The sequence below is a fragment of the Mobula birostris genome, chromosome 2 (assembly GCF_030028105.1).
Source record: "Mobula birostris isolate sMobBir1 chromosome 2, sMobBir1.hap1, whole genome shotgun sequence".
Lineage (NCBI taxonomy): Eukaryota > Metazoa > Chordata > Chondrichthyes > Myliobatiformes > Myliobatidae > Mobula > Mobula birostris.
Window position 1 is genome coordinate 97,714,128 of NC_092371.1, and position 20,475 is coordinate 97,734,602.

Genomic DNA, 20,475 nt, shown 5'->3' on the forward strand with positions numbered 1-20,475 from the left:
TGTGTTTATTCTTTATCTTATTTTGTTTGTATATGCTGCATCGGTTCCCGAGTAACAATTTTTGTGTTCTCCTTTACACTTGCGTACTGAAAATTACAGTAAACAATCTTCAAACTCTTCTCCTATACATATTTACCAAATTCTTTATGGCTGAATTTGGATGAAAGCCCCACCCGTTCCGTTGAACCTTATGTCCATAAATTGCCCTGGGAACGGGTGCAGGCCGTGAGATGAGGCGATGAGTCTACCCAGTGAGTTCAGGTGTCGATTAGTAGCAGACAGCCCCTCACCCCGTGCTCTTGTGGAACTGAACCCCTCGCCTGTTTCTCATCGATTCTCTATCGGATGCTATTCCCGATTCTCTGAGCGAGAATTACCTAATCATTGTGTGAAGGATCGCTACCTGATTGATCTTGGTTTAACGCGGCCACTCACACCTCAGTCTGGTCCCCATTTCAAAACTCTTCCGGGTTCTCCCCACGCTGGTATTTACTGGGAGATACATGTGAGGGGAGGTAAAGACGGGGCAGGAAACATTTTTCTTTGGTGGGAGACGGACGAGCAGTTGAGAGTTGATGCGCGTTAAGCGGCGTGGCTGTGCTTAATGCGCTTGCGTGCTGGCTGAGAGCCCGGGGGGGGGGAGGCGGGGAGGAGGGGGGGAGTTTAAATTCAGATACCAGATAACTGCTGGAGAAGAGAGGTGGGAGCAGGGGAGGGGGAGCAAGATGAAATAACGAAACAACAATAATAATAATAATAATGAATACCAGATCTGTCGGGTGGCCCATATTTATCTCCTGAAATATCAGATGGAATTAGCCTAACTGCTCCGCTTCTTCATTAGAATCAAGACCCAAAGCCCATTGAGGCTTTTAGAGCGCGGTGTTCTTGCTACCCGAGTTGGTGGGATTATACATGGAGTTATGTGCTCGGCTGCCACTCCTCTCCCTGGCCACGTTCGGTAGAGAAGAGGGGAGAGTACCGTGGGACAAGAGAGCCGAACATCCCGAGGCTGCGGCGACGCCGGGGCTCCTTCCGACTTGGCTCCCGAGCAGGTAGGATAGTCGATTCGCGGTTCGGCTGAGCCGATGTCCGCGTCCGGTCGTGAGGGGCAGCTGTCCCTCGCGAACTGATGGACAACTTCAATTCGCCGGGTGACGACTAGTCCCCCTTCCCGCCCCCACTCAGACTATTGTCGATTGCCTGAAATATTTAAATACTTAAATATTCTTTCTCTCTCTTCGGTTGTCTTCAACTCTGAACTGCTTTTAACTTTGATCCTTGAAAGATTTGCTCCTTATTTACAGCAGCGTCCTTTCCAATGGAAACTCCGCCTGTTTCTTGGTTGCTCCTGCGGGATATATTGAATGGGTGCTGCCGTTAGAATGGACGGCGTGACTCAGTCCCCGGCCAAGGGGTTAGGGTGGGAGGTCGAATGGGGAGAGGGTAAAAATAAACCATGGGTTGTTTGGGGGCCGAGGGTCTGAATGCGGCAGTGAAGGAGGAACGGAGAGGGAGATAATTGGGGGAAAGGCTGTAGACTTGGGAGGGGGAGTTGTATGATGGAGTGGTGCCGGTTCTAAAGCGAGGTGTGTGGGATGAGTTCAGTTGTAGCAAACATTCCGTCTTGTCCAAACAGGCGAGGAAAACGTTTGACTTTTCCAGCTAATTGTAAATAAATATTCATTTTTAAGGTGCAGGAGCCTTGTTATAATTAAACAATACGCTGGGATGGAACAGCGCGTAAAATAGGCTGTCTGTCAATTAATCTGTCATTACAGAGGGCCGTAGAGTCCGATGAAAAACTTGAAACAAATGAGAAATCAGACTGTTCCTCGCTGACACTTTTTGACATCTGCATTGACAAACACTTCATACTCTGACTTTTATACATTCAGTGATTATAAAGTGGCGCGCACACACACACACACGCTAGTACAGCTCTGTGCTGTGTCGGGGATTTTTTTTCTCAATGCTACAGAGAGAGAGAGAATCACCGCTGCACCTTGTACTTTGCGAAAGGAGCTGCTTGTAATAATGAATGGCGTCGCTTTTTCTCGCAAATAACGCTCAAGGCGAGACTGCACTCTCGCCTAATAGCCCATGAAATGCAACATTTTAAACCGAGGGGACGGTTTAATTTTACGGCGAACTGGAGACTGCGTGCCTTTGATCGGAATCTCCCCGCAGTTTCTTTTGTAGACGTGCTACTGGGGACTGGTAATTAAATGGTTGTTATTTCCTACAGCGCAATTAACAAAACTTGTAATCAGGAGGGCGTAATTATTAGCTACGATCTGTCATTGAAATAGCTAAATATTGCAATTCCCGGCTGGGACGCGGGTTTGATCATCTCATTGAGGGCAGTGTATCGTTTACAGCGGTTGACGGCGGGGTTCACTCTGGTCCGGAGAATGCAGTTCCCCAATACAACAGAGCTGTGATGAGGAGGTTTCAGAGAGAGCGGGCTGGACTTGAGAAATGCTTCCCTGCCTTTCGTTCAGAAGTGACGCAACACCGATGGAGGAATTAGTACCGCGGGATGTTTGCTGACCATTTTAGAGGGAGTTTAAGGGCTCGATTTACCACCCCTCCCTCCGGAGGCAGATTCTTCGACGGCATTGCTCTCCCCCTCCAGAGGGTCAGCCTGAATGCATTTCAGTTTCTGGAGCGGGACCGAAACTCGCAGGGTTTGAAGGCAATCGTGGCGAACGCCGCAGTCTCGCAGCCGTCCCCAGAGCAATCCACTTCAGCCCACGTCCTTAACTCTTCCCCTGCCGCCCTGCAAATACTGTACGTGTTTTCTTTTAGTTATTCCTGTTCCCTCTGTGAAAGTTGGATTGAAAGTGCGTCCGCTGCCCCTTCCGTTTACAACATGAAACTTAATGCTAGAACAGTTTCAGCAAAGGACGGCATACCACCCGTGGACAGTTAAAAACAATTCTGCTCTATTCAGACCCCTTTGGTCGGAGTGGAGGTTTTGCTTTGTTTAGAGTTCAAGGTCAATGGCTGAACTCCCGCGATTCCGCGTGGTCCCGAGAAGATGCTGTTGAGGCAGTCTGTCTAGAGCAGACGGTGTTGGTCACCCAGAGTAGACCAGTACATTCGCTTCCCAACAGGGCTTTTGTTTTTCCAATGATCTCCGTCACTTCAACAGGCTCTTTATTTATAAATTAGAATTGAATTCCCTTTTACAATGCGTTGGGGTCAGGATTTGGCGCCATAAAGCACGGAAATAGGCCCTTCGGCCCTTCGTGTCCTTGGTGACCAAGGTATCCATCTGAGCTCGTCCCACTGCCTGCATTCGACACATCATCTCTAAACTTAACTATTCTAGTTGTACTTGACTCTGCAGCTTGTTCCATATACCCGCCACTGTGCTTAAAGCGTTACCCCTCGGGTCCCTGGCAATCATTCGCCTCGCACCTTAATGCTACCCGCTCCAGTTTTACACTCCACTCCCTTACCCTGGTGAAAAAGACCACAACTTTTCATCTTATCTGTGCCTCTCATGACTTTAGAAGCTTCCAGAACATCGCGGGGGGGGGGGGGACCCAGCCTCATTACTCAATCCTCCAGTCCCAGTAACATCATCTTGCCCTTGAGCTTACCACGCTGGGTCTCAAGATCCCCACTGTTCCCTCACTGTGTTCAGTCTGACAAGATGCAGATCCACCAGGAATTATTTAGAAACCACAACTGATTACCCCACTGGTGCAACTCCCTCTTCTTTCTCCCATGATCTACTCTCCACTGCTATCAGAGTTTTCCTTCTTCACCCTTTACCTCTTCTACCCATCCCCTCTCAACTTCTTACTTCAACCCCCATCCTTCACCCACCCACCCCTCACCTGGCTTCACCCATCCCCTGCCAGTTTCTACTCCTTCCCCTCCCCCATCTTTTTATTCTGACTTTTGCCCCCTTCCTTCCAGTCCTGATGAAGAGTCTTGGCCTGAAACATTGACTGCCTGTTCCCCTCCATCGGTGCTGCCTGACCTGCTGAGTTCCTCCAGCATTTTAAGGATGTTGCTCTGGATTTCTAGCATCTGCAGAATCTCTTGTGTGTACGATTGCCCCACTATGGCTGTCAGCTTTGCCCTGGGTTCCACCCCTCCTCCAGGGGGACTCTTCCCTCACCAGATTCCAGCTTCACAAGCCTGCAAAACCATGGGTGAAGGAGGAGATACTTTGCTCATTGGCCCTGGAGTTTGCAATGTTGGAAAAGAGGCCAACACCTCATCACCTCCTTTTATAAATAATATAATGACTTCGCACTGACAACCCGAGTCCAGGCAACAATGATATATTGCATTTTGGTATGAATCATCCAAGCTTGGCTGTTTCTGAGCGAACATGAAACCATAAGACATAGGAACAGAATTAGACCATTCGACTCATTGGGTCTGTTCTGTCATTCCACCGTGGATGATTTATTATCCCTCTCAAACCTGTTCTCCTGTCTTCTCCTTATAACCTTTGATGTCCTGATTAACTAAGAACCTGTAAACCTGTCCTTTAAATATACCCATGACTTTGCCTCCACAGCCATCTGTGGTAATGAATTCCACAGGTTCACCACTGTCTGGTGAAAGAAATTCCTCCTTGTCTCTGTCCTAAAGGAAGATGCTAAGACTGTGCCCTCTGGTCCTAAACTCCTCCACCACAGGAAACATCCTCTCCATATTCACTCAATCTAGACTGTTCAACACTGGGAGTACCACCACACTGTAAGGGTACCCTTACTCACCACCATATGTGGCCTCAGGGTTCATTGCATGACTCCTGGCACCCAGCACATCATCGTCTTCTGAAACCTCCCCACTCCAGGTGCAGAGTGGGAAGGCTTATTCTTCTTTTAGGGTGGTACAGTAGTGTAGCAGTTAGTGTAACACCATTCCAGTGCCAGTGCCTCGGGTTCAATTCCCTACGACTACACTGGTTTCCCCCAGCTCCTCTGCTTTCCTCCCATATTCCAAAGATACATGCATTAGTTGGTCACATCGGCCTCCCATATTCCAAAGATACATGCGTTAGTTGGTCACATCGGTGGGATTGATGGTGCGGGGCCTGTAGGGCTGGAAGGTCCTGTTCCTGTACTGTATCTCTCTTAAAAAAAGGCAAAGTAAGACTCCTCGCTGCTTGATTTGATTGTTTAATTGATGGTCAAGCCACAATTTCCCCCCACTTGAAGATGGTGATGAAAGGAGGTGTAAATTGTTTGTTTTTCAATGCCTTTTTAAAGAAATGTCCTGAACGTTTTAACAAACCAGTGTCTAAACTGTTGTTTTATTGTTGCCATGTGTACCGAGATACAATGGGTTGGAGGAGAGAGAACTTCTGTTTGCATTCCTTCCAGGCAGATCACGCCCTACCATGAGGTAGGGAAGAGAAAACATTGCAGAATATTGTGCAGTTACAGAGAAAGTGCAATGCTGGCAGGTCAATGCATAAGGGCCCCAACAAGGTCAATTCCGAAATCAGGAACTAACCTTCTGTGTACGTAGTTACAACTGTTGCAGGGTAGCTACTTCATCATTGATAATCATTACCTGAGTGGAACAGGCCAGTTGTGGCCCAGGACAACAATGTTCAGCTTCACAACTGATATGTCTGAGCAAATGTGATGCTATCAAGCTGAATAGTTACAGGAATGGAGGGTGTTTGTCTCTGACCCACACGGTGAATGTTTAGAGGAATTGAGGGTGTTTGTCTCTGATCCACACGGTGAGTGGTTACAGGAAGGGAGGGTGTTTGTTTGACCCCACACTGTGAATGGTTACAGGAATGGAAGGTGTCTGTCTCTGATCCACACGGTGAATGGTTACAGGCAAGGAGGGTGTTTGTCTCTGATCCACACTGTGAATGGGTACAGGAATGGAGGGAGTTTGTCTCTGACCCCTCACGCTGAATGGTTACAGGAATGGAGGGTGTTTGTCTTTGACCCCTCACGGTGAATTGTTACAGGAATGGAGGGTGTTTGTCTCTGATCCACACGGTAAATGGTTACAGGAATGGAGGGTGTTTGTCTCTGTTCCACACGGTGAGTGGTTACAGGAATGGAGGGTGTTTGTCTTTGACCCCACACCGTGAATGGTTACAGAAATGGAGGGTGTCTGTCTCTGATCCACACTGTGAATGGGTACAGGAATGGAGGGAGTTTGTCTCTGACCCCTCACGGTGAATGGTTACAGGAACGGAGGGTGTTTGTCTCTGCTCCACACAATGAACGGTTACAGGCAAGGAGGGTGTTTGTCTCTGATCCACACTGTGAATGGGTACAGGAATGGAGGGAGTTTGTCTCTGACCCCTCACGCTGAATGGTTACAGGAATGGAGGGTGTTTGTCTTTGACCCCTCACGGTGAATTGTTACAGGAATGGAGGGTGTTTGTCTCTGATCCACACGGTAAATGGTTACAGGAATGGAGGGTGTTTGTCTCTGTTCCACACGGTGAGTGGTTACAGGAATGGAGGGTGTTTGTCTTTGACCCCACACCGTGAATGGTTACAGAAATGGAGGGTGTCTGTCTCTGATCCACACTGTGAATGGGTACAGGAATGGAGGGAGTTTGTCTCTGACCCCTCACGGTGAATGGTTACAGGAACGGAGGGTGTTTGTCTCTGCTCCACACAATGAACGGTTACAGGAAAGGAGGGTGTTTGTGTCTGATCCACACTGCGAATGGCTACAGGAATGGAGGGTGTTTGTCTTTGATCCACACTGTGAATGATTACAGGGATGGAGGGTGTTTGTCTCTGATCCACAAGGTGAATGGTTACAGGAATGGAGGGTGTTTGTCTTTGACCCCACACTGTGAATGGTTACAGAAATGGAGGGTGTCTGTCTCTGATCCACACTGTGAATGGGTACAGGAATGGAGGGAGTTTGTCTCTGACCCCTCACGGTGAATGGTTACAGGAACGGAGGGTGTTTGTCTCTGCTCCACACAATGAACGGTTACAGGAAAGGAGGGTGTTTGTGTCTGATCCACACTGCGAATGGCTACAGGAATGGAGGGTGTTTGTCTTTGATCCACACTGTGAATGATTACAGGGATGGAGGGTGTTTGTCTCTGATCCACAAGGTGAATGGTTACAGGAAAGGAGGGTGTTTGTCTCGGATCCACACTGTGAATGGGTACAGGAATGGAGGGAGTTTGTCTCTGACCCCTCACGGTGAATGGTTACAGGAATGGAGGGTGTTTGTCTCTGCTCCACACAATGAACGATTACAGGAAAGGAGGGTGTTTGTGTCTGATCCACAGGGTAAATGGTTACCGGAATGGAGGGTGTTTGTCTCTGATCCACAATGTGAATGGTTACAGGAATGGAGGGTGTTTGTCTTTGACCCTACTCTGTGAATGGTTATAGGAATGGAGGGAGTTTGTCTCTGACCCCTCACGGTGAATATTTAAGGGAATGGAGGGTGTTTGTCTCTGATCCACACTGTGAGTGGTTACAGGAATGGAGGGTGTTTGTCTCTGATCCACACGGTGAGTGGTTACAGGAATGGAGGGTGTTTGTCTTTGACCCCACACTGTGAATGGTTACAGGAATGGAGGGTGTTTGTCTTTGACCCCACACTGTGAATGGTTACAGGAATGGAGGGTGTCTGTCTCTGATCCACACAGTGAATGGTTACAGGAATGGAGGGAGTTTGTCTCTGACCCCTCACGGTGAATGGTTACAGGAATGGAGGGTGTCTGTCTCTGATCCACACGGTGAATGGTTACAGGAATAGAGGGTGTTTGTCTTTGACCCCATTCTGTGAATGGTTACAGGAATGGAGGGAGTTTGTCTCTGACACTTCACGGTGAATGGTTACAGGAATGGAGGGTGTTTGTCTCTGATCCACACTGTGAATGGTTACAGGACTGGAGGGTGTTTGTCTTTGACCCCACACTGTGATTGGTTACAGGAATGGAGGGTGTTTGTCTCTGATCCACACGGTGAGTGGTAACAGTAATGGAGGGTGTTTGTCTTTGACCCCACATTGTGAATGGTTACAGGAATGGAGGGTGTTTGTCTTTGACCCCACACTGTGAATGGTTACAGGAATGGAAGGTGTCTGTCTCAGATCCACACGGTGAATGGTTACAGGCAAGGAGGGTGTTTGTCTCTGATCCACACTGTGAATGGTTACAGGAATGGAGGGTGTTTGTCTCTGATCCACACTGTGAGTGGTTACAGGAATGGAGGGTGTTTGTCTCTGATCCACACTGCGAATGGTTACAGGAATGGAGGGTGTTTGTGTCTGATCCACACTGTCAGTGGTTACAGGAATGGAGGGTGTTTGTCTTTGACCCCACACTGTGAATGGTTACAGGAATGGAGGGTGTTTGTCTTTGACCCCACATTGTGAATGGTTACAGGAATGGAGGGTGTCTGTCTGTGATCCACACTTTGAATGGTTACAGGCAAGGAGGGTGTTTGTCTCTGATCCACACTGTGAATGGTTAGAGGAATGGAGGGTGTTTGTGTCTGATCCACACTGTGAGTGGTTACAGGAATGGAGGGTGTTTGTCTTTGACCCCACACTGTGATTGGTTACAGGAATGGAGGGTGTTTGTTTGACCCCACACTGTGAACGGTTACAGGAATGGAAGGTGTCTGTCTCTGATCCACACTGTGAATGGTTACAGGAATGGAGGGTGTTTGTCTTTGACCCCACACTGTGATTGGTTACAGGAATGGAGGGTGTTTGTTTGACCCCACACTGTGAATGGTTACAGGAATGGAAGGTGTCTGTCTCTGATCCACACTGTGAATGGTTACAGGAATGGAGGGTGTTTGTCTATGATCCACACTGTGAGAGGTTACAGGAATGGAGGGTGTTTGTCTTTGACCCTACTCTGTGAATGGTTATAGGAATGGAGGGAGTTTGTCTCTGACCCCTCACGGTGAATATTTAAGGGAATGGAGGGTGTTTGTCTCTGATCCACACTGTGAGTGGTTACAGGAATGGAGGGTGTTTGTCTCTGATCCACACGGTGAGTGGTTACAGGAATGGAGGGTGTTTGTCTTTGACCCCACACTGTGAATGATTACAGGGATGGAGGGTGTTTGTCTCTGACCTCTCACGGTGAATGGTTACAGGAATGGAGGGTGTTTGTCTTTGACCCCACACTGTGATTGGTTACAGGAATGGAGGGTGTTTGTTTGACCCCACACTGTGAATGGTTACAGGAATGGAAGGTGTCTGTCTCTGATCCACACGGTAAATGGTTACAGGAATGGAGGGTGTTTGTCTCTGTTCCACACGGTGAGTGGTTACAGGAATGGAGGGTGTTTGTCTTTGACCCCACACCGTGAATGGTTACAGAAATGGAGGGTGTCTGTCTCTGATCCACACTGTGAATGGGTACAGGAATGGAGGGAGTTTGTCTCTGACCCCTCACGGTGAATGGTTACAGGAACGGAGGGTGTTTGTCTCTGCTCCACACAATGAACGGTTACAGGAAAGGATGGTGTTTGTGTCTGATCCACACTGCGAATGGCTACAGGAATGGAGGGTGTTTGTCTTTGATCCACACTGTGAATGATTACAGGGATGGAGGGTGTTTGTCTCTGATCCACAAGGTGAATGGTTACAGGAATGGAGGGTGTTTGTCTTTGACCCCACACTGTGAATGGTTACAGAAATGGAGGGTGTCTGTCTCTGATCCACACTGTGAATGGGTACAGGAATGGAGGGAGTTTGTCTCTGACCCCTCACGGTGAATGGTTACAGGAACGGAGGGTGTTTGTCTCTGCTCCACACAATGAACGGTTACAGGAAAGGAGGGTGTTTGTGTCTGATCCACACTGCGAATGGCTACAGGAATGGAGGGTGTTTGTCTTTGATCCACACTGTGAATGATTACAGGGATGGAGGGTGTTTGTCTCTGATCCACAAGGTGAATGGTTACAGGAAAGGAGGGTGTTTGTCTCGGATCCACACTGTGAATGGGTACAGGAATGGAGGGAGTTTGTCTCTGACCCCTCACGGTGAATGGTTACAGGAATGGAGGGTGTTTGTCTCTGCTCCACACAATGAACGATTACAGGAAAGGAGGGTGTTTGTGTCTGATCCACAGGGTAAATGGTTACCGGAATGGAGGGTGTTTGTCTCTGATCCACAATGTGAATGGTTACAGGAATGGAGGGTGTTTGTCTTTGACCCTACTCTGTGAATGGTTATAGGAATGGAGGGAGTTTGTCTCTGACCCCTCACGGTGAATATTTAAGGGAATGGAGGGTGTTTGTCTCTGATCCACACTGTGAGTGGTTACAGGAATGGAGGGTGTTTGTCTCTGATCCACACGGTGAGTGGTTACAGGAATGGAGGGTGTTTCTCTTTGACCCCACACTGTGAATGGTTACAGGAATGGAGGGTGTTTGTCTTTGACCCCACACTGTGAATGGTTACAGGAATGGAGGGTGTCTGTCTCTGATCCACACAGTGAATGGTTACAGGAATGGAGGGAGTTTGTCTCTGACCCCTCACGGTGAATGGTTACAGGAATGGAGGGTGTCTGTCTCTGATCCACACGGTGAATGGTTACAGGAATAGAGGGTGTTTGTCTTTGACCCCATTCTGTGAATGGTTACAGGAATGGAGGGAGTTTGTCTCTGACACTTCACGGTGAATGGTTACAGGAATGGAGGGTGTTTGTCTCTGATCCACACTGTGAATGGTTACAGGACTGGAGGGTGTTTGTCTTTGACCCCACACTGTGATTGGTTACAGGAATGGAGGGTGTTTGTCTCTGATCCACACGGTGAGTGGTAACAGTAATGGAGGGTGTTTGTCTTTGACCCCACATTGTGAATGGTTACAGGAATGGAGGGTGTTTGTCTTTGACCCCACACTGTGAATGGTTACAGGAATGGAAGGTGTCTGTCTCAGATCCACACGGTGAATGGTTACAGGCAAGGAGGGTGTTTGTCTCTGATCCACACTGTGAATGGTTACAGGAATGGAGGGTGTTTGTCTCTGATCCACACTGTGAGTGGTTACAGGAATGGAGGGTGTTTGTCTCTGATCCACACTGCGAATGGTTACAGGAATGGAGGGTGTTTGTGTCTGATCCACACTGTCAGTGGTTACAGGAATGGAGGGTGTTTGTCTTTGACCCCACACTGTGAATGGTTACAGGAATGGAGGGTGTTTGTCTTTGACCCCACATTGTGAATGGTTACAGGAATGGAGGGTGTCTGTCTGTGATCCACACTTTGAATGGTTACAGGCAAGGAGGGTGTTTGTCTCTGATCCACACTGTGAATGGTTAGAGGAATGGAGGGTGTTTGTGTCTGATCCACACTGTGAGTGGTTACAGGAATGGAGGGTGTTTGTCTTTGACCCCACACTGTGATTGGTTACAGGAATGGAGGGTGTTTGTTTGACCCCACACTGTGAACGGTTACAGGAATGGAAGGTGTCTGTCTCTGATCCACACTGTGAATGGTTACAGGAATGGAGGGTGTTTGTCTTTGACCCCACACTGTGATTGGTTACAGGAATGGAGGGTGTTTGTTTGACCCCACACTGTGAATGGTTACAGGAATGGAAGGTGTCTGTCTCTGATCCACACTGTGAATGGTTACAGGAATGGAGGGTGTTTGTCTATGATCCACACTGTGAGAGGTTACAGGAATGGAGGGTGTTTGTCTTTGACCCTACTCTGTGAATAGTTATAGGAATGGAGGGAGTTTGTCTCTGACCCCTCACGGTGAATATTTAAGGGAATGGAGGGTGTTTGTCTCTGATCCACACTGTGAGTGGTTACAGGAATGGAGGGTGTTTGTCTCTGATCCACACGGTGAGTGGTTACAGGAATGGAGGGTGTTTGTCTTTGACCCCACACTGTGAATGGTTACAGGAATGGAGGGTGTCTGTCTCTGATCCACACAGTGAATGGTTACAGGAATGGAGGGAGTTTGTCTCTGACCCCTCACGGTGAATGGTTACAGGAATGGAGGGTGTTTGTCTTTGACCCCACACTGTGAGTGGTTACAGGAATGGAGGGTGTTTGTCTTTGACCCCACACTGTGAATGTTTACAGGAATGGAGGGTGTTTGTCTTTGACCCCACACTGTGAATGGTTACAGGACTGGAGGGTGTCTGTCTCTGATCCACACGGTGAGTGGTTACAGGAATAGAGGGTGTTTGTCTTTGACCCCATTCTGTGAATGGTTACAGGAATGGAGGGAGTTTGTCTCTGACACTTCACGGTGAATGGTTACAGGAATGGAGGGTGTTTGTCTCTGATCCACACTGTGAATGGTTACAGGACTGGAGGGTGTTTGTCTTTGACCCCACACTGTGATTGGTTACAGGAATGGAGGGTGTTTGTCTCTGATCCACACGGTGAGTGGTAACAGTAATGGAGGGTGTTTGTCTTTGACCCCACATTGTGAATGGTTACAGGAATGGAGGGTGTTTGTCTTTGACCCCACACTGTGAATGGTTACAGGAATGGAAGGTGTCTGTCTCAGATCCACACGGTGAATGGTTAGAGGAATGGAGGGTGTTTGTGTCTGATCCACACTGTGAGTGGTTACAGGAATGGAGGGTGTTTGTCTTTGACCCCACACTGTGATTGGTTACAGGAATGGAGGGTGTTTGTTTGACCCCACACTATGAACGGTTACAGGAATGGAAGGTGTCTGTCTCTGATCCACACTGTGAATGGTTACAGGAATGGAGGGTGTTTGTCTTTGACCCCACACTGTGATTGGTTACAGGAATGGAGGGTGTTTGTTTGACCCCACACTGTGAATGGTTACAGGAATGGAAGGTGTCTGTCTCTGATCCACACTGTGAATGGTTACAGGAATGGAGGGTGTTTGTCTATGATCCACACTGTGAGAGGTTACAGGAATGGAGGGTTTTTGTCTCTGATCCACACTGTGAGTGGTTACAGGGATGGAGGGTGTTTGTCTCTGATCCACACGGTGAGTGGTTACAGGAATGGAGGGTGTTTGTCTCTGCTCCACACAGTGAACGGTTACAGGAATGGAGGGTGTTTGTGTCTGATTCACACTGCGAATGGTTACAGGAATGGAGGGTGTTTGTCTCTGAACGCACACTGTGAATGATTACAGGAATGGAGGGTGTTTGTTTCTGATCCACACTGTGAGTGGTTACAGGGATGGAGGGTGTTTGTCTCTGCTCCACACAATGAACGGTTACAGGAAAGGAGAGTGTTTGTGTCTGATCCACACTGTGAATGGTTACAGGAATGGAGGGTGTTTGTCTCTGATCCACAGGGTGAATGGTTACAGGAAAGGAGGGTGTTTGTCTCTGATCCACACTGTGAATGGGTACAGGAATGGAGGGAGTTTGTCTCTGACCCCTCACGGTGAATGGTTACAGGAATGGAGGGTGTTTGTCTCTGCTCCACACAATGAACGGTTACAGGAAAGGAGGGTGTTTGTGCCTGATCCACACTGTGAATGGCTACAGGAATGTAGGGTGTTTGTCTTTGATCCACACTGTGAATGATTACAGGGATGGAGGGTGTTTGTCTCTGACCTCTCACGGTGAATGGTTACAGGAATGGAGGGTGTTTGTCTTTGACCCCACACTGTGATTGGTTACAGGAATGGAGGGTGTTTGTTTGACCCCACACTGTGAATGGTTACAGGAATGGAAGGTGTCTGTCTCTGATCCACACTGTGAATGGTTACAGGAATGGAGGGTGTTTGTCTTTGACCCCACACTGTGATTGGTTACAGGAATGGAGGGTGTTTGTTTGACCCCACACTGTGAATGGTTACAGGAATGGAAGGTGTCTGTCTCTGATCCACACTGTGAATGGTTACAGGAATGGAGGGTGTTTGTCTATGATCCACACTGTGAGAGGTTACAGGAATGGAGGGTTTTTGTCTCTGATCCACACTGTGAGTGGTTACAGGGATGGAGGGTGTTTGTCTCTGATCCACACGGTGAGTGGTTACAGGAATGGAGGGTGTTTGTCTCTGCTCCACACAGTGAACGGTTACAGGAATGGAGGGTGTTTGTGTCTGATTCACACTGTGAATGGTTACAGGAATGGAGGGTGTTTGTCTCTGAACCCACACTGTGAATGGTTACAGGAATGGAGGGTGTTTGTCTCTGATCCACAGGGTGAATGGTTACAGGAAAGGAGGGTGTTTGTCTCTGATCCACACTGTGAGTGATTACAGGAATGGAGGGTGTTTGTCTCTGATCCACACTGTGAATGGGTACAAGAATGGAGGGAGTTTGTCTCTGACCCCTCACGGTGAATGGTTACAGGAATGGAGGGTGTTTGTCTCTGCTCCACACAATGAACGGTTACAGGAAAGGAGGGTATTTGTGCCTGATCCACACTGTGAATGGCTACAGGAATGTAGGGTGTTTGTCTTTGATCCACACTGTGAATGATTACAGGGATGGAGGGTGTTTGTCTCTGACCTCTCACGGTGAATGGTTACAGGAATGGAGGGTGTTTGTCTTTGACCCCTCACGGTGAATTGTTACAGGAATGGAGGGTGTTTGTCTCTGATCCACACGGTGAGTGGTTACAGGAATGGAGGGTGTTTGTTTGACCCCACACTGTGAATGCTTACAGGAATGGAAGGTGTCTGTCTCTTATCCACACGGTGAATGGTTACAGGCAAGGAGGGTGTTTGTCTCTGATCCACACGTTGAGTGGTTACAGGAATGGAGGGTGTTTGTCTTTGACCCCACACTGTGAATGGTTACAGAAATGGAGGGTGTTTGTCTCTGATCCACACGGTGAATGGTTACAGGAATGGAGGGTGTTTGTCTTTGACCCCACACTGTGATTGGTTGCAGGAATGGAGGGTATTTGTCTATGATCTACACTGTGAGTGGTTACAGGAATGGAGGGTGTTTGTCTCTGATCCACACTGTGAATGGTTACAGGGATGGAGGGTGTTTGTCTCTGATCCACACGGTGAGTGGTTTCAGGAATGGAGGATGTTTGTCTCTGCTCCACACAGTGAACGGTTACAGGATAGGAGGGTGTTTGTGTCTGATCCACAATGTGAATGGTTACAGGAATGGAGGGTGTTTGTCTCTGAACCCACACTGTGAATGATTACAGGAATGGAGGGTGTTTGTTTCTGATCCACACTGTGAGTGGTTACAGTGATGGAGGGTGTTTGTCTCTGATCCACACGGTGAGTGGTTACAGGAATGGAGGGTGTTTGTCTCTGATCCACACGGTGAATGGTTACAGGCAAGGAGGGTGTTTGTCTCTGATCCACACTGTGAATGGTTACAGGAATGGAGGGTGTTTGTCTCTGATCCACACTGTGAGTGGTTACAGGAATGGAGGGTGTTTGTCTCTGATCCACACTGCGAATGGTTACAGGAATGGAGGGTGTTTGTGTCTGATCCACACTGTCAGTGGTTACAGGAATGGAGGGTGTTTGTCTTTGACCCCACACTGTGAATGGTTACAGGAATGGAGGGTGTTTGTCTCTGAACCCACACTGTGAATGATTACAGGAAAGGAGGGTGTTTGTGTCCGATCCACACGGTAAGTGGTTACCGGATTGGAGGGTGTTTGTCTCAGATCCACACGGTGAGTGGTTACAGGAATGGAGGGTGTCTGAATCTGATCCACACGGTGAATTGTTACAGGAATGGAGGGAGTTTGTCTCTGACCCCTCACGGTGAATGTTTACGGGAATGGAGGGTGTTTGTCTTTGACCCTACTCTGTGAATGGTTACAGGAATGGAGGGAGTTTGTCTCTGACCCCTCACCGTGAATATTTACGGGAATGGACGGTGTTTGTCTCTGATCCACACTGTGAGTGGTTACAGGAATGGAGGGTGTTTGTCTCTGATCCACATGGTGAGTGGTTACAGGAATGGAGGGTGTTTGTTTTTGACTCCACACTGTAATCGTTACAGGAATGGAGGGTGTTTGTCTTTGACCCCACACTGTGAATGATTACAGGAATGGAGGGTGTCTGTCTCTGATCCACACCGTGAATGGTTACAGGAATGGAGGGAGTTTGTCTCTGACCCCTCACGGTGAATGATTACAGGAATGGAGGGTTTTTGTCTCTGATCCACATGGGGAGTGGTTACAGGAATGGAGGGTGTTTGTCTTTGACCCCACACTGTGAATGGTTACAGGAATGGAGGGTGTTTGTCTCTGAACCACACTGTGAATGGTTACAGGAATGGAGGGTATTTGTCTCTGATCCACACTGTGAATGGTTACAGGAATGGAGGGTGTTTGTCTTTGACACCACTCTGTGAATGGTTACAGGAATGGAGGGTGTTTGTCTTTGACCCCACACTGTGAATGGTTACAGGAATGGAAGGTGTCTGTCTCAGAACCACACGGTGAATGGTTACAGGCAAGGAGGGTGTTTGTCTCTGATCCACACTGTGAATGGTTACAGGAATGGAGGGTGTTTGTCTCTGATCCACACTGTGAATGGTTACAGGAATGGAGGGTGTTTGTCTTTGATCCTACTCTGTGAATGGTTAGAGGAATGGAGGGTGTTTGTCTCTGATCCACACTGTGAGTGGTTACAGGGATGGAGGGTGTTTGTCTCCGATCCACACGGTGAGTGGTTACAGGAATGGAGGGTGTTTGTCTTTGACCCCACACTGTGAATGGTTACAGGAATGGAGGGTGTTTATCTTTGACCCCACACTGTGAATGGTTACAGGAATGGAGGGTGTATGTCTCTGATCCACACGGTGAATGGTAACAGGAATGGAGGGTGTTTGTCTTTGACCCCACACTGTGAATGGTTGCAGGAATGGAAGGTGTCTGTCTCTGATCCACACTGTGAATGGTTACAGGAATGGAGGGTGTTTGTCTATGATCAACACTGTGAGTGGTTACAGGGATGGAGGGTGTTTGTCTCTGATCCACACGGTGAGTGGTTACAGGAATGGAGGGTGTTTGTCTCTGCTCCACACAGTGAACGGTTTCAGGAATGGAGGGTGTTTGTGTCTGATCCACACTGTGAATGGTTACAGGAATGGAGGGTGTTTGTCTCTGAACCCACACTGTGAATGATTACAGGAATGGAGGGTGTTTGTTTCTGATCCACACTGTGAGTGGTTACAGGGATGGAGGGTGTTTGTCTCTGTTCCACACGGTGAGTGGTTACAGGAATGGAGGGTGTTTGTCTCTGCTCCACACAATGAAAGGTTACAGGAAGGGAGGGTGTTTGTGTCTGATCCACACTGTGAATGATTACAGGAATGGAGGGAGTTTGTCTCTGACCTCTCACGGTGAATGGTTACAGGAATGGAGGGTGTTTGTCTTTGACCACTCACGGTGAATTGTTACAGGAATGGAGGGTGTTTGTCTCTGATCCACACTGTGAGTGGTTACAGGAATGGAGGGTGTTTGTCTCTGATCCACATGGTGAGTGGTTATACGAATGGAGGGTGTTTGTTTTTGACCCCACACTGTGAATCGTTACAGGAATGGAGGGTGTTTGTCTTTGACCCCACACTGTGAATGGTTACCGGAATGGAGGGTGTCTGTCTCTGATCCACACGGTGAATGGTTACAGGAATGGAGGGTGTCTGTCTCTGATCCACACGGTGAATGGTTACAGGAATAGAGGGTGTTTGTCTTTGACCCCATTCTGTGAATGGTTACAGGAATGGAGGGTGTCTGTCTCTGATCCTTCACGGTGAATGGTTACAGGAATGGAGGGTGTTTGTCTCTGATCCGCACTGTGAATGGTTACAGGAATGGGGGGTGTTTGTCTTTGACCGCACATTGTGAATGGTTACAGGAATGGAGGGTGTTTGTCTTTGACCCCATTCTGTGAATGGTTACAGGAATGGAGGGTGTCTGTCTCTGATCCTTCACGGTGAATGGTTACAGGAATGGAGGGTGTTCGTCTCTGATCCACACGGTGAGTGGTTACAGGAATGGAGGGTGTTTGTCTTTGACCTCACATTGTGAATGGTTACAGGAATGGAGGGTGTTTGTCTTTGACCCCACACTGTGAATGGTTACTGGAATGGAAGGTGTCTGTCTCAGATCCACACGGTGAATGTTACAGGCAAGGAGGGTGTTTGTCTCTGATCCACACTGTGAATGGTTACAGGAATGGAGGGTGTTTGTCTCTGATCCACACTGTGAATGGTTACAGGAATGGAGGGTGTTTGTCTTTGACCCCACACTGTGATTGGTTACAGGAATGGAGGGTGTTTGTCTCTGATCCACACGGTGAGTGGTTACAGGAATGGAGGGTGTTTGTCTTTGACCCCACATTGTGAATGGTTACAGGAATGGAGGGTATTTGTCTATGATCCACACTGTGAGTGGTAACAGGAATGGAGGGTGTTTGTCTCTGATCCACACTGTGAGTGGTTACAGGGATGGAGGGTGTTTGTCTCTGATCCACACGGTGAGTGGTTACAGGAATGGGGGGTGTTTGTCTCTGCTCCACACAGTGAACGGTTACAGGAAAGGAGGGTGTTTCTGTCTGATCCATAATGTGAATGGTTACAGGAATGGAGGGTGTTTGTCTCTGAACCCACACTGTGAATGATTACAGGAATGGAGGGTGTTTGTTTCTGATCCACACTGTGAGTGGTTACAGGGATGGAGGGTGTTTGTCTCTGATCCACACGGTGAGTGGTTACAGGAATGGAGGGTGTTTGTCTCTGCTCCACACAGTGAACGGTTACAGGAAAGGAAGGTGTTTGTCTCTGATCCACTCGGTGAATTGTTACAGGAATGGAGGGTGTTTGTCTTTGATCCACACTGTGAATGATTACAGGAATGGAGGGTGTTTGTCTCTGATCCAGACGGTGAGTGGTTACAGGAATGGAGGGTGTTTGTCTTTGACCCTACTCTGCGAATGGTTGCAGGAATGAAGGGTGTTTGTCTCTGATCCACACGGTGAATGGTTACAGGAATGGAGAGTGTTTGTCTTTGATCCACACTGTGAATGATTACAAGAATGGAGGGTGTTTGTCTCTGAACCCACTCTGTGAATGTTTACAAGAATGGAGGGTGTTTGTCTCTGATCCACACGGTGAATTGTTACAGGAATGGAGGGTGTTTGTCTCTGAACCCACTCTGTGAATAGTTACAGGAATGGACGGTGTTTGTTTCTGATCCACATGGTGAGTGGTTACAGGAATGGAGGGTGTTTGTCTTTGACCCCACACTGTGAATGGTTACAGGAATGGAGGGTGTTTGTCTTTGACCCCACACTGTGAATGGTTACAGGAATGGAGGGTTTCTGTCTCAGATCCACACGGTGAATGGTTACAGGCAAGGAGGGTGTTTGTCTTTGACCCCTCACGGTGAATGGTTACAGGAATGGAGGGGGTTTGTCTCTGATCCACACTGTGAGTGGTTATAGGAATGGAGGGTGTTTGTCTTTGACCCCACACTGTGAATGGTTACAGGAATGGAGGGTGTCTGTCTCTGATCCACACGGTGAATGTTTACAGGAATGGAGGGTGTTTGTCTCTGATCCAGACGGTGAGTGGTTACATGAGTGGAGGGTGATTGTCTTTGACCCTACTCTGTGAATGGTTGCAGGAATGGAGGGAGTTTTTGTCTGACCCCTCACGGTGAATGGTTACGGGAATGGAATGTGATTGTCTCTGATCCACACTGTGAATGGTTACAGGAATGGAGGGTGTTTGTCTCTGATGCACATGGTGAGTGGTTACAGGAATGGAGGGTGTTTGTCTCTGACCCGACACTGTGAATGGTTACAGGAATGGAGGGTGTTTGTCTGTGACCCCACACTGTGAATGGTTTCAGGAATGGAGGGTGTCTGTCTCTGATCCTTGCGGTGAATGGTTACAGGAATGGAGAGAGTTTGTCTCTGACCCCTCACTGTGAATGGTTACAGGAATGGAGGGTGTTTGTCTCTGATCCACATGGTGAGTGGTTACAGGAATGGAGGGTGTTTGTCTTTGACCCTACTCTATGAATGGTTACAGGAATGGAGGGTGTTTGTCTCTGATCCACACTGTGAATGGTTACAGAAATGGAGGGTGTTTGTCTCTGATCCACACGGTGAGTGGTAAGCAGGAATGGAGGGTGTCTGTCTCTGATCCACATGGTGAATGGTTACAGGAATGGAGGGAATTTGTCTCTGAACCCACACTCTGAATGGTTACAGGAATGGTGGGTATTTGTCTTTGACCCCACACTGTGAATGGTTACAGGAATGGAAGTTGTCTGTCTCTGATACACATGGTGAATGGTTACAGGCAAGGAGGGTGTTTGTCTTTGATCCTACTCTGTGAATGGTTACAGGGCAAGGAGGGTGTTTGTCTTTGATCCACACTGTGAGTGGTTATACGAATGGAGGGTGTTTGTCTATGATCCACACGGTGAATGGTTACAGGAATGGAGAGTGTTTGTCTTTGATCCACACTGTGAATGATTACAAGAATGGAGGGTGTTTGTCTCTGAACCCACTCTGTGAATGTTTACAAGAATGGAGGGTGTTTGTCTCTGATCCACACGGTGAATTGTTACAG

General features: G+C 48.2%; 1 long non-coding RNA gene across 2 annotated transcripts in view; it reads left to right on the forward strand.

Moving 5' to 3' along the window:
• Window positions 1–724: 724 nt before the first annotated feature.
• Window positions 725–20,475, forward strand: part of LOC140188960 (uncharacterized) — a 217,905-nt gene continuing 198,154 nt past the window's right edge. For both annotated transcript variants that reach the window (XR_011883421.1, XR_011883422.1), the window contains exon 1: window positions 725–1,055. This is a non-coding gene — a long non-coding RNA (uncharacterized lncRNA). The remainder of the gene's footprint in view (window positions 1,056–20,475) is intronic.